Consider the following 14,688-nt stretch of genomic DNA (forward strand, 5'->3'; position numbering starts at 1 on the left):
GGCAGCGCTTTTTGAGCATGCTCGAAAAGTGTTGCAGGGCCCCTTTAAAGGACCCCTGACAGCGAAATTTTTGTTGGTGACTTTTTTGCTGTAATTTGTAGCTTTGTGTCTGGTAATCTCTAAATTAAATCGTAAATGCTCTAGCGTATCGTACAACGAATTCTAGCGTAGTTAATTGTGACCATTTTAGCATCACTTCAAAACGCCCGCCTAAAAACCACAAGAAACTGGCGCCCCATGCGGGGGAGCGTCAAAGACCACGTGCACTCAAGCTGTGGTGACGTTGACAGCGCGGTTTTCAAATCGGGGCCCCGCGCGCGGTAGAGATTGAAAGTATGTGGGTGCCTCTGTATGGCTTTAAGCGCGTGTCCCCTCACGAAAACTACCTCGAGAGCAGCCCGACAACAGAGCCAGAGGGGTGAGGAACAATAGGCCTCGCCGGGTGCCAGTCGTCGTATTGTGCACGTGCGCCCCGCAAACCTTCTGTGACGTCCACAATATTTGCTTTACTCGTGGAACGTCACACGGGGCCTCTATCTACGTCATACCAGGATGTCGCAAGGTGCAGCCAACTCAAGTGAGCACTCACGCTTACTTTAAAACCAAATTAAGATATCTTAAAGGCAACGTTCGTCACTAATAATCGGTCAGATGTGTCCCCGTATACAGGAAAGCCAAACAACACAAAGATCTCGAGGTTTCAATTTTGGTGTCAGGGGTCCTTTAAGCTAAGCTTAAGTAAATCTTTCTCGCAGTTTACGGTCTTTTTGTCTCTTCACATGTTGGGCTCTGTGAGGGGCTGTTTTTCTTTTCAATCATCTTCAATAAAAACGCAATGTTTTCTTCTGAATCGTCCTCTTCTTTGTCTACCTAAAGGGACGGAGCTAGTGATGTTCGGGTGCCCCGTTCTCCTGTGCGAACCGAGAAAGCCGGCTCTCGTATGTCACTGATGAGGGGAGACTTAGACTGGGTAAAGGCAGTTCGTTTATTCACGACGCACACTCCGCGCGTTCCGAAATCCGACTCTCCCCGGACCCTCCTCTCGTGTCTCCTTAAAAGAAAAGAAGAAAAAACGCTGCACGCGGTCCTCTCAGGTTCATACACGGCGCCCTCGAGCGAGGGTCACGTTCACACGGTCCGTGCACGGTGCAGGGTCCAGCCATCGCGATCTGCTACACAAGCGTTGCGGGTCATAGCGCTCGGCATAGTCACAGTCCGTGGCGAACAGTTTAAAGGGGCCTGTAACACTTTCCCAAGTAATCGTAGAATGACTTTATTAAAAGAGCTTACTGCCTCACGAGTCTACTGCCGCAAGAATTTTTAGAATCCGCCAACTACGAGTGAAGTTACAGGGATTTATCGCACGGTTCAGGCACTTTCTCTCTCCTTTCGTTCCAGCGACCGCGGTGAAAGCTACGCAGGGAGGGGGATGACAAGGGGGCAAGAAGATGCGTCCGTTCGTCAGCGCACGTCATGACCTTGAGCACTGTCTTTTTTTTTTCTCTCCGAATGGGCGTTTCAGTGTGATCGCGAGGGGGCGCGCGGGCACGTGGCGGCATCCCGCTGCGGCCGCTGTAACTACGCAGCTCACGATTAGGGGCGGCGCCCATGCGGCGCCAGGATTATTTTACTGGGAGGAGGGCACCCACCACAAGTGAGTTCCTTCGGGGAGGAAGGGAGGCTGGGAACTTTTGCGCTGTGTTTTGAATATGTTTGCTCTTGGGGAAAAGCGGGGAGGGGGGGGGGGGGCTGCAGCTGCCCCAGCACCCCCCGCTGGCTCCGCCCCTGCTCACTATGCTCAAATCAGCCAATGGCCGTGGACTTCGGGTGTGTGGCGCAGTCATCTGGGTTTATGGCATCATTTGTAGAGAGAAGAGAGAACGATTTCTAGCTGACTTTGAGAATCAATTGTAAATTCTAGGCCGCGTGCTGCGCTATAATGTTTGGCTCGCAGGGGCGTAGCCAGAAATTTTTTTTTTGGGGGGGGGGGGGTTGAACCATACTTTATGTATGTTCGTGCGTGCGTTTGTATGTGTGCGTGTATATATATATACAAGCAAAACTGAAAAATTTCGGGGGGGGTTTGAACCCCCCCAACCCCCCCCCCCCCCCTTGGCTACGCCCCTGTTGGCTCGCGTGTTCTCAGGAGCATCGATTATACCGATCGGCAGCGTTTTCTGATCGTGAGCTGAAAAAGTGTTGCAGGACCTCTTTAGGTCGCGAATCGGGGCCCCGTGCTTGTTGAGTAGACGCTCGCGGGGGTCGCTGTCCGAATCTCCCGCAATGGCTTGCGCCCACCGCACGGTTGTTGTACGAGGCGCTGACGGAGACGTTCCGGCCAACACCACTACGCGCTTCCACGAGAAAACCCCGCCGAAGCTAGCTGAGCTGAGAACATGCCGACCCCCGGCATTCGCCCGCAGCTCGGTTTTGTTTATACGAGTCGCAGGCGCCGCATCGCTCCGTCCGACAGAGCTTACGAGCAGGACTCAAAAAGCAGTTCTGGCGGGAATGAACAAAAATCACCTGTGTTCTCATGACATGAAAGATTGCCACTGAAGGCAGTAATGAAAACATTTAATTCGTCAAGGTATGTTTTCGTTTCGTCCATATGCGAAGCTTTAGATATGGCCTCCAACTTGTTGCGCGTGAAGACTGCGCACCAATTAATCTTTCTTGGCGCGACTTTCAGACTTGCACCTGTGGCAGATCACGCGATATATATGCGCGTGTAGATAGATGTTCGCTGACATGGCACACGGGCCGCGTGCCCGTGTGCACACATGGCCACGGGCACACATGGCACACGGGCCGCGTGCACTGCTTCGCTGTGCTTCCACCAGCTAGGAGGGTGAATCTTCGTATGGCTGCCGTTAGTTTTAATGAAGACACTCTATCGATGCTAGCGCCAAGGGCCCCTTCAGTTACGGCCCTCGCGGAAGGGGGCTGGCAAAATGGCGGCGCACATGGTTGCTTACTCGAAAGCCTCTGAATGTGAGCAAGTTGGTACTTATTCATAGTTAAAGAACAGCGCAATATAAGCACGGACAAGTAAGGACAGTGCTGTCCTGTGTCCTTACCTGCCCGTGTTGATATTGCGCTGTTTTTTAAACTACGGTTGTTTACGTCGTCAACAGGACCAGCAGCCAGCCGCGCGGTGCCTCCTCGCCCTAGCGCTCTCCCCCCCCCCCCCCCCCCCCTCCACCTTCCCTCCTTGCTTATGCAAATCTAGTACTGCTCAATTTCTGAAAGTTTGATTCATATTTATTAAACTGGATTGTGGGTGGATTTTTTTACCAAAAAGGTAGATCGATCGTACCCTTTGGAAATCTTGTATGTTTCGATTTGTGAAAGTTTCATCCAATTTTAATAAAATTGATGGTGGGTGCATTCCATGGTGCATTCATTAGCAAAAAGGTAAGTCTGTAGCCTTTGCAAATCTTGCACTTTTCGATTTTTGAGTGTTTCATCCTATTTTAATAAAATTGACTGCGGGTGCATTGTTGACCTAAAAGGTAAGTCTATGGCCTTTGATTTTTTGTATTTTTCAATGTTTGAACTCTTTCTGACAAAGGAAGGGGAATGGATAAAGGGCTCGTTTCTTTGTTAGACATATTCTGATAAAACCTTATGGCACTGTCTAACATTACCAGGATTACACGCACAGAAATATCCATTAAAGTGGCCGGGGGTGACCGCCGCTGTAAACTCGATTAGTAGAGCATTGGGTGCGTTATCGGAACGTTGTGGATCCGGTGCATACCAGCGGCAAGTTTTTTCACAACGTAGTCTGTTACGAGCACACAACAGCAGCCGATTTTGGTTACGTGGTTGTCCGCTGCCGCCGGTGTCTATTGCGGACAATGAGAGAGAGAGAAAGAAAGAAACAGGATTCAAGCGGGAATCGAACCGAGGCCCTTTGCGTGACAGTCGAGCATTCCACCACTGAGCTATGCCGTTTTTAAGTGCGGAGCACCTTAGGGCATGGAGGAAGGAAAAACTAAGGAGAGGCCCTATCGTATTTCAATGCATTGTGAAAAGTGTGGCGGAAGTGACGTCAGATTTATGGGGCAAACAAACCGGTATGGGGCAAACAAAACAGCAGACGCCCCGCGGCGTGCTCTCCGCGGTGGTTAGCTTCTGCGCAGATTTGTAGTCCCGGCGTAAACTTAGCGCGTATTGTGCGGTTCGCACGCAGTAAAATGTTGCAACCAGACGTTTACCAGGCTGTTCGTGCGTGGCAGGCCCGAGCGCTGCGTGCTGAAATTCTTCGTGGAGCGTGTTTGTGCATCAGTACAAAATACCGGTACGTGCCGTGATCAAAATCGTTCAGCTCCTGCATCATCGTATTCGAACTCACCTAGCAGTGACTTACACGTTCTGCTGGGCGTTAGGCCTTCCCTTTCTCGTAGCCCGATTTCCCGATCTGTTGCCGGATTAGCGGTTCTTTGTTCGTGTATATGGAGTGAGCGTAGTAGCTATTCGGCGCAACGCCAACCTATAGTTGACGTAACTTCACGTCGAAAGGAGGACACCGCTGTATTGTATACGCGATCGTGCACGTAAAGTTCGTAATTCCAGTACGCACACAACAACAAGCACGCAGCGAGCGCACACCGCACAATACATACATCACGTAGTCCGATAACAACATAAGTTTATTGCCCTTTCGTTGAACGACACAGCCTCTAAAAACGTACGATGCCTTCGGCGCATGTTATGTACGGCACGTCAGACGCCAAAAAGAAAAGTTCACGTGTGTTCTGAGTTGACACAATGAGTAAGAAGCAACAGAGCGCACATCCGAGAGCTTCGCATGCAAATGAGGCGTTTTTTTTCGAAATGGGTCAAATCCATCCAAAGAGAATTTGAGAAAACGGCAAAAATTTGCTATGCAAACTAAATACAGCGCTGTCAAAGCTATTCTATGATATGTTTTACATGTCGGCTAGGGGAACTTTCTGGCCACAATCAATTAAAAAATACGCAGCGCATTTCATTATTATTAGCATGATAACATTGGATTTGGCTCATTTCGAATTGAAACATGGAATTCAATGCGGTATTCTTGAAAAAACTTTCTTGAAATTCGAGCAGTGGCACATTCTTGCTTCGTCGGCGTCGACATTGCTTCTGTTCACGATGTCGTCGACGTCTCGGGACCGAGCTCTCGCCGATCTCTTCACTTCCACCAGAATCCATGATAATCCAGCTCCGAAAGGGCAAAAAAAAAAAAAAACTTGCACATACATCCAGAAAACAGCCAGAGTAGTCAGGCTAGGCGGGAAATCACACGGAGGCTTCCACGTTCGCCGAATCACGTGATCGCCGAAGCGCTCTACTATCGGCATACTGGATTTGACTCATTTCGATCCATACAGCGCATGGATCTGGCTCAATTTCGTTTTGAAACGGGATCTGTGAGCACACGTAGCTGTTGGTATTTGACTCATTTCGTTCCGATCTCTCTTCTAGAGGAAAGTTGAGAGAATGTACTTGCCAATGGAGCAATATTTGAGCTAGTTTCGGTTTCTGGATTTAGCCCATTTCGAAAAAAAACGCCACAAATACATGCATTAGTGATCAGCAATGAAGCGAACGTGTACATACACATGAAAAGTGACACCCGGTACTTTCTGCAGTGCACGACGCAACAGCTGAGCATTGCGTAGCTTTCCTAAAGAACACACACAAGGAGCAGCATGCGTGAATCGACTGCGCCGAATCGGGCATGCGCTTGCAAACGACACGACGGAAATCGCGAAATGTTTCGAGGCTCCTTCGCTAGGAGGCGATGCGGATGTTTGCGATGTGGAGGCTTCACGAATGTGACGTCACGGCCTCTCCTTATTTTTCCTTCGTCCATGCCTTAACGCATTTTGTTCGACAGGCGTCACGACGAAAACGAGCCCATTCGGCGATTTGTAGGCGCATTTGGGAGGCCATCAAACTACGTCGAAAAAGGCCGGGATAGTGCAGCCATCGCCGCTAAAAACACACACGAACTTTCAAACAGCTCTAAAAATGGACAACTATGTTCATCTAGCGGAAAACATATCAAGCCAATGCCGCCTTTCCAGAGGAGGCGTTGATCAATCCATGCCTTAGGGGCCCGGGCTGTCTTCTCATTTCGGTTGGTTGGTGTCACGCTCAAAGTACCAAAACAGGTCAAGCCAGCCTAGTAGAACAAATGGAGGCCGATCTAAGGAAGGAACGGGAAAGGCGGGCCGAGCTCGAAGAGCGAGTAAAGGTGCTTATGGCGCTTGACTCCGGTCCCCAGCAGTGTGAGGCGAAAGGCAAGGGCATCACGGAATTCCAGGCAGAAACAGGCAAGAAAGGGGACCTAGGGGCTGCAGTGGCACATGTAGGAACAGGCGACAGCAGGAGAAAAAGCTACAGCGATGCGGCGCGACAGGCTTCCGGCGGGGCAAAGCAAGGAGCACCGGCAGCGGGCTCGTTATCGCGAGTCGGGGACACTCAGCGAACGGTGGATCAGCGGGGGAGAACAGGATCACAGCAATCGCAAGCCGGAAGCGAACGACTGGACCGTAGGAGGGTCCTAGTGGTGGGGGACTCCAATGTAGCCAGAGTCAAGCAGGGAGTCCTTACGACAGTGAAGGCAGACAGGAGGGTAAAAGTGGAGGCCCAGTCAGGAAAGTGCATGACGGATGCACTGGCCAAAGCACAGGAAGTGGTGGGGGACAGCATGGAGGGTGAAAACCTCGTCATCATCCATGCTGGTCTCAACGATGTCCTGAAGGGAAAGAGCCAGAACCTTCAGAGACAGTTAGAGGATGGGGTGCGTAAGCTTCGAGAAGCTTCTGAGGGTGTGCATGTGACAATATGCACCATCCCAGAAGTCTGGGGGCAATCTGGCGGTATGGAAAGGAGGGTGATAGAGGCTAACTGTGTCATCAGAGCTATGAGCCGGCAGCTCATTACAGCGTAATGGAGGTAAACAAAGACGTGTACGAACCCGGCCTCCGCCCTTTTGCACAAGATGGCATTCATTACAGTGGTGCCACGGGCAGGAGGGTAGGTAATAGGATGGGTCGCCAAGCCACAGCTTTTTAGGGGGACCCAGTGCCCTGAGGCCACCAGTGTAGACAGATACGATTTCAAAGTGGCACCAATATCCAAGACACGTAGAGTCCGGGGGAGAAGAAATCGACGTAGGCAGGGCCGAGCAAATTCAGATGTAGGTTATATTAACATGCAGGGTGGCAGGAATAGGTTGAAGTGGGGAGAGATAGAAGAGCAACTAAGGGAGGAGAAGCTGATGGTATATGGGTTTGTAGAAACACATCTTAGGGACATGGAACAACCACCTAGCAATCCGGACTACGCATGGGAATATTGCAATAGAACAGAAGGCAGCAGAAAGGGGGGTGGTATCGGGGCATTTATTCATAAAAGTACAGACTGGCAAAGGGTCAAGCAGGAGTGCAGGGAACATTTATGGCTAAAAGGGAAAGTGGCAGGGCAGATGACACTCCTGGGTTTTGTATACTGTGGACAGGAGCAAAAGCCAGAGAGGAAAACCAAGAAATGGTGCAGTGCATAGAAAAGGACATTGATGAACTAGGAGAAGAGTGCGAGATAATTATATTAGGAGATATGAATGCACACATAGAAGATATGGATGGATATACTGACCCAACTGGCAGAATGCTGCTGGATATGTGTGAAAGGCATGATTTAATCATTTGCAACAGTACCAAGAAGTGCGAAGGGCAGATAACATGGGAGGTGGGAAGGCTGCAGTCGACGATAGATTACGCACTGATGTCACATAGGATGTATGATAGGCTAAGGGTGATGAACATAGATGAATATGGTTCCAGAAGCTTGGGTAGTGATCACAAACGTATCAAGCTGAGTTTTGGAAGAGAAATGAAAATAGGAAAGAGGCAATATGAGCAACCACAGGGTAATATTTATTCAGAAAGGCAAATAGAAATAGCAACTAAAGAGATTAAGAAAGTAATCACTGAGGATACTAAAACAGTGTGGACGTACACAAATCTAACTAGACTGTTTGAGTTGGAGCTTGCTAAGGTACGAGCCAAATCAACCGGGAAAAGGAGACACAAACCCAAGAGCTGGTGGGATGAGGAAGTTAAGAGAGCCATAGTAAGACGTCAGGAAGCCTCCAGAGAACACAGGCATGCTAAACAGAGGGGTGAACCGGAAGATCATGTCGAAAGAAAATGGGGCAACTTTTTGAGCTGCAGAAGGGAAGCTTCCAATCTGATCAATGAAAAGATTAGAAGAAAGGGGGCCCAATGGATGGCGGAAGTAAACAAAAAGGATAGAAAGGCAGCTGCAAAGTTTTGGAACCATCTCAATTCTCTGAGTAATAAGACAAGCATGGAACAGAGGTTTATAACTACAGTTCAAGGGGTTAGGCTAGAAGGGGATGAGGCAATGGAATTTATAAGAACAATGATGACAGAAAAATTTAAACAAGGAAGCGATGCATGCACCCTAATGGATGAGGATAGACCAATTAGCGCAGTGGCTCCACTGGGACAACGAGAGTGGGAAAGGGCAGAGAAGAGGGTTCCTAATAGCACATCAACAGGCCCTGACGGCATCCCAATTATGCTAATAAAGAAATTAGGTCCAAACTCTAAGCAAACATTAAGAGAAGCAACGAGCAAAGCAATAATGGATGGTGAAGCCCCCCATGGGTGGAAACTAAGCCGGATGAGCATGATCTATAAAGGAAAGGGGGACAAGGCTGATATAAACAACTACCGTCCTATAACAGTGACATCAGTAGTTTACAGGCTGGTGATGCAGATCGTAAAGGAAAGACTACAGACATGGGTGGAGAATGAGGGGGTGCTGGGGGAACTACAAAATGGGTTCCGTAAACGAAGGAGGTTGGAGGATAATCTGTTCTCATTGACGCAGTGTATTGAAATAGCGGAAAAAGAACACAGGCCCCTGTGGCTGGCATTTCTAGATATCAAGGGAGCTTACGATAGTGTGATTCAGGAAGACTTGTGGAGAATACTGGACACACTAGATGTGGAAGATGGAATAACTAATCTTTTAAAGGACATCTATAAAAGTAACAGGGTAGTTATAAAATGGGAACAACAGGTATCCGAACCAATAGAGATACAACGCGGGCTTCGACAGGGGTGTCCCTTGTCACCTCTGTTATTTATGCTGTATCTACAAGGATTAGAAGCTAAATTAGAGGGGAGTGGACTCGGCTTCAGCCTCTCTTTTGTCAAGCAAGGAAAACACGTTGAACAGTCATTACCGGCATTGATGTATGCAGATGATATAGTATTAATGGCCGACAACAAGGAAGATCTGCAGGGATTGATAGACATCTGCGGTAATGAAGGAGATAGGTTAAATTTGAAGTTCAGTAGGGAAAAATCGGCAATCATGATTCTTAATGATAATGAAGGCAGTGAGCATAAGATACAGGAAGTCACGCTGGAGATAGTGGATAAATACAAATATCTGGGCGTATGGATAAACAACGGGGATGAGTACCTAAGGGAGCACGAAAGATACGTAATGACTAAAGGCAACAGGAATGCAGCTGTAATGAAAAATAGGGCACTGTGGAACTACAATAGGTATGACGTTGTGAGAGGGATTTGGAAAGGGGTAATGGTCCCAGGTTTGACGTTCGGCAATGCGGTCTTGTGCATGAGATCAGAGGTTCAAGCAAGATTGGAAATTAAACAACGTGGCATAGGTAGGCTTGCTTTGGGAGCACACGGGAATACCCCAAATCAGGGGGTACAGGGTGACATGGGATGGACATCGTTCGAGGGCAGGGAGGCTAGCAGCAAGATAGAATTTGAGGAGCGATTGAGAAAAATGGGAGAGGAGCGTTGGGCTAGGAAAGTTTTCAGCTACTTGTACATGAAGAATGTTGATACTAAATGGAGGAAGCGAACTCGAAAATTGTCACGCAAGTATTTAGACAACAGCAGAATACCAAGCCAAAAGGAAACATCGGTTAAGAAGAAGGTGAAGGAAACAGAGAGGGACATGTGGAAAATGGGGATGCTTACGAAATCATCACTGGAGACCTACCGAACTTTCAAGCAGGAAATTGCAAAAGAAAATATCTACGATAATTCTCGGGGTAGTTCTCTGCTGTTTGAGGCCAGGACGGGAGTATTGCGGACCAAGACGTACCGAGCCAAATACGAAGGCATAGACACGTTATGTAGTGCGTGTGGAGAGGAGGAGGAAACGGCTGAACATTTGATAATGTTCTGTAAAGGGCTTCACCCTACAGTCCAAGATAATGGCGCGGAATATTTCAAAGCATTGGGGTTTAGGGACAGTGAAGGCAAAATAGACTTTAAACGAGTAGAAATAACCAGGAGGAGGCTAACCGATTGGTGGCTACAATCAAGGCACGAGTGAATTCAATCCTTCAATACATAGTGATAGTACTTAACTTTGTGGCTAGGTGGCGTGAGCCGCCGCCCGATCTAAAGGGCACAGCCGTATACATCCATCCATCCATCCATCCATCCATCCATCCAAGGTTTCCCGCCCCAAGAGCTAGCTCATTCACTCTCCCATTTAACACCAATAAAGTTTATTCCCCCTCCTTTCCTGCCATGTACGCCGAGCAGGCTGCACGTTTGGAACGCCAGCGCTTGCTTGCCCGTTAACTCCAGCGTCGCCGAAGGTCTAATTCGTCTGTCCGAGCCAGCGCGTGGAGTTAGACGCAGTTCTACGGAAGAGAGGAGCGGAGGTGAAACGCCAGCGAATGCGAGGTAACCCTCAGCTTTTGAAGACGCAAGCCGAGCTCCAACAAAGGCAGGTGAACCCGCAGCTTCGACTCGGACAAACATAAGCCAAGCGTCAACAGAGGCCAGTGGCGTATCCAAGGGGGGGGGGGGGGGCACACCGGGCCCGTGCCCCCGCCCCAGAATTTTTTTTTCCCATGGGATACAGAGCACAAGATGACACTCGACCACACTTATCTGCCGAGGCCCAATGTCGGATCAAGGAGGTGCCCCCCCTCCCCTTGATGAGTATGTAATGAGTATGTGCAAACTCATATATACGAGGCAATCAAGAAAAAGAAATGTTCACGCGCCTGTGCTTGCCCAATTTCAACGCCTCCTCTGTTTTTGCCAATGTGTATTGAACTGAAGCATATGAATGCGTTCTACCGACGATCCAAAAAAAAGAAAAATTTGGGAAGCAGTACACTTGCTTAATCGCAATATTTTCATTGCACTGAAAGCGATCTGCTGGACAGCGCGTAAGGTCGATATCAGGAATTGCACGTTTCCCGAAAATTCTGACTTCGAGAAAATCGAATCCCTAAACCGCGTTTCCGTGATCGCATGATGATAATTTAGTTGGGCCGTCGTTCTACAGGCTGACGAACGCTAGAAAGAACATGAGAGACGCCATGCCGATTCCGCCCGAAAACAGCGTTCCCGGGACAGCCGCTACTTATAAAGAAAGAAGGAAGGAAAGAAAGAAAGAAAATTAGTACGTCAGGCACGCCCACAATTTCCCCGATTGGGGAAGGACACCTGAGTTTTTTTTTCTTCGATTAAGACAGTGGACCCACTAACAGCTTTAAAACAAGAAAAAGGCCATGCCCGCCGCGGTGGTCTAGTGGTTATGGTGCTCGACTGCCGACCCGAAGGTCGCGGGATCGAATTCTGGCCGCGGCGGCCGCATTTTCGATGGAGACGAAAATGCTAGAGGCCCGTGTGCTTAGATTCTGGTGCACGTTAAAGAATCCCAGGTGGTTTTGGGACGTAAAGCCCCGACAATTATTATTATCATCACATAAAGAAATTCGCAAGCCTGAACAAAGAGCTGAGCGGGAGCTGAGCGGCCTTCTTTGTTTCTCTGAGTTCTCTCTTTCTTTCTTTTTCTCTCCTCTCTGTTTTCTCTGTGTCTTTCTTGTCTCTGTTTATTTCTATACCTCATACTCGAGTGCCCGTGGCGCCCCCAAGATGCCGATAACAAGCCCGCAACGACCGCACGCAACAACCTCCTCGCCGAGACGTGGGAGGCCAAGATCTCCGCACGGGACCTAGACGACCAACGTGGACTCGTCGCCAGGGCCCGGGAGGCGATCGCGACCAGAGGATTCCTGGACTAAGGGACCCTCCCACCTAGAGTGACCCCAAGCTTAAGAGCTCGAGGACACTGTTTTGGCAAATTAAAAGTTTATTTCATCATCATCATCTCTCTCTCTCTATATATATATATTGTAAGCACATTTATCGTACTTCATCGTTCTCACTTGTACATAACCATCATCATCGCCATTGGTTTGTTTGGTTGCTGTTCGGAGCCGAGGCAGACATCGCGGAATAAACGCTGCTGCTGGCCCTGCCTGGTGAAGTCTTCCTGCGTCTTTCAGAGTGGTGGAGGTGGGTCAAGATCCCGACGTCCTCCTACGTTCGTGTCCCACCTGGAGCTACGATCCGGTCGCCGTTTGCGCCCGGCCACCCCCACAGCTATGCAGACAACGGAACCAACACCTAGCCCTAACCCTACCGCGCCGATGCCTGCGGCTGCCCTCCCTTCGTCCACTGTCACCAGCCCTCAGCACGAACCACCCGTATTCGCTGGTCTCCGCGGTGACGACGTCGAGGACTGGCTCGACCTTTACAACCGTGTGGGTTCAGCCAATCGGTGGACCGAAGCGGAGAAATTGAGCTATCTCCCATTCTACCTGACCGGCGTTGCCAAAACGTGGTATTTCAACCACGAAACTGACTTCGTCGATTGGTTGACCTTTGCCACCAAGCTGCGACAAATCTTCGGATGCTCGTCAGGTCGTTCCGAAACCGCCAAACAGAAGCTGGCTACGCGGGTTCAACTTGCACAGGAGACATACACTTCATATATCGAGGATGTTTTGGCCCTCTGTCGCCGTGCGAACAGCGATATGACGGAAGCCGAGCGCGTTCGCCACATCCTTAAAGGAATTGGCACGATTGCGTTCAACGCCTTGGCTGTTAACAATCCAACTACGGTTGAAAACATCATTTCCACATGCCAACGCCTTGACCAATTGCAGTCCCTCCGCCTTCAACAAGACAGCGATCCTCGCCTTATGCCTCCCTCTGATTTGAAAGCTCTTATCCGCGCCATCATCCGTGAAGAACTTCGAGACCTGGAACAGCAGCGGTCCACTGCCGTCTCAACTCCACCCGCACCGTTCGACCTGCGGAATCTTGTGAAGCAGGAGTTGGCGGCCATGACAACACCGACAGCGCCGGTCGCTCCACCAGCACGCCCGCTGCCCACATACGCTGATGTGGCCTCCCTGACGACACCGACAGCATCAGTTGCTCAAACACTGATGCCCACATATGCCGATATAGCTGCAATTCCGCCTGCTGCGGTCACGTCTGGGCCTGCTGACATTACTTGTGGCCATTTGGCTTCTGTGCGAGGTGCGGTACCTGCTCCACCCTCGTCTCCTCAGTGGCGTCCGTCCCGTCCTGTTTGTTTTTACTGCGGTATCCGAGGCCACATATCTCGTTACTGCCGTCGCCGCCAGCAGGATGAACGACGAGGCTATGCTGAGTTCGAGCGGGACCGGTTTCGAAGACCCGATCATTATGGTCCAGACTCCTACCCATTCACGCAGTACCGGTCTCCGTCTCCTCCAGCGTCCCCGCGTCAACATCAGGACTACCGCTCCTCCAGACGACGCTCTCCATCACCCTACCGCCGCTCGGCATCGCCGCTTCGGCCCCTCTCCCGCACTCTTGAACAACATTCGGAAAACTAAGGATTGCAGTTTTGGGAGGGAAAACTGCGTCCCGTCGATCATCAAAAATGCCTCCCGTTTCCCCGGCTAACCTGTTGTCAGTGACTATTGAAGGTGTTCCTGTGCAAGCGCTTGTTGATACCGGTGCCGCTACTTCTGTTATACGTAGTGACTTGTGCTCGCGGCTCCGTAAAGTCAGAACACCTTATGTGGGACCTGTGTTGCGTGGCGCAAATAACGTACTCATCCAACCTGATGGACAGTGTACGGCTCGCGTTTTCATCGACGGCATACGTCACCACATCGAGATGATTGTGCTACGCACGTGCGTTCATGAACTTATCCTGGGTTGGGACTTCCTACATTCTGCTTCCGCTGTCATATCATGTAAAGAACACGTCGTTCACATCACGGATACATCGGATGCATCTATGTCAGCCCCGCCTTCATTGATCTTCAACTTGGCTGTCGCTGAAGACTGTGTTTTGCGCCCTGGTCATGAACACGTGGTAGCTGTTGCATCTAGCCAAGTAGCCGATGGTGACGCCCTAGTTGCCCCTGCTCCTCGCTGCACCTCTCGTGGAATTCTCGTCGCCCCCTGTCTCCTCCGGTTGTCTCATGGCCGCGCGCTTCTGCCCATTTGCAACACAACTGCAGAATCTACGATGTTGCCCAAGGGGATGACTGTAGCGACGATAGACGCATCTCCACTGACCTCCATTGCAGCACTTTGCCCGTCTTCATCGTCAGTACCCACGTCAGGTGCGAGTTCTTCCCCTTTCCGAGCAGTAATCGGCTCCGATCTAACCTCTGCACAATGCACAGCGTTATTGGCGCTTTTAGCTAAGCATAAGGCCTGCTTCGATAGCTGTGCCACGACACTGAGTCAGACTCCCGTGGCCGTACACCGCATTGAAACGGATGGTTCTGGTGTTATA

At 50.0% G+C, this 14,688-nt stretch overlaps 1 pseudogene; it reads left to right on the forward strand.

The window, feature by feature from the left end:
* Positions 1-2,954: 2,954 nt before the first annotated feature.
* Positions 2,955-8,076, forward strand: LOC119375067 (uncharacterized; annotated as a pseudogene).
* The last annotated feature ends 6,612 nt before the right edge of the window (positions 8,077-14,688 follow it).

This window comes from Rhipicephalus sanguineus, chromosome 11, assembly GCF_013339695.2.
Source record: "Rhipicephalus sanguineus isolate Rsan-2018 chromosome 11, BIME_Rsan_1.4, whole genome shotgun sequence".
Classification (NCBI taxonomy): domain Eukaryota; kingdom Metazoa; phylum Arthropoda; class Arachnida; order Ixodida; family Ixodidae; genus Rhipicephalus; species Rhipicephalus sanguineus.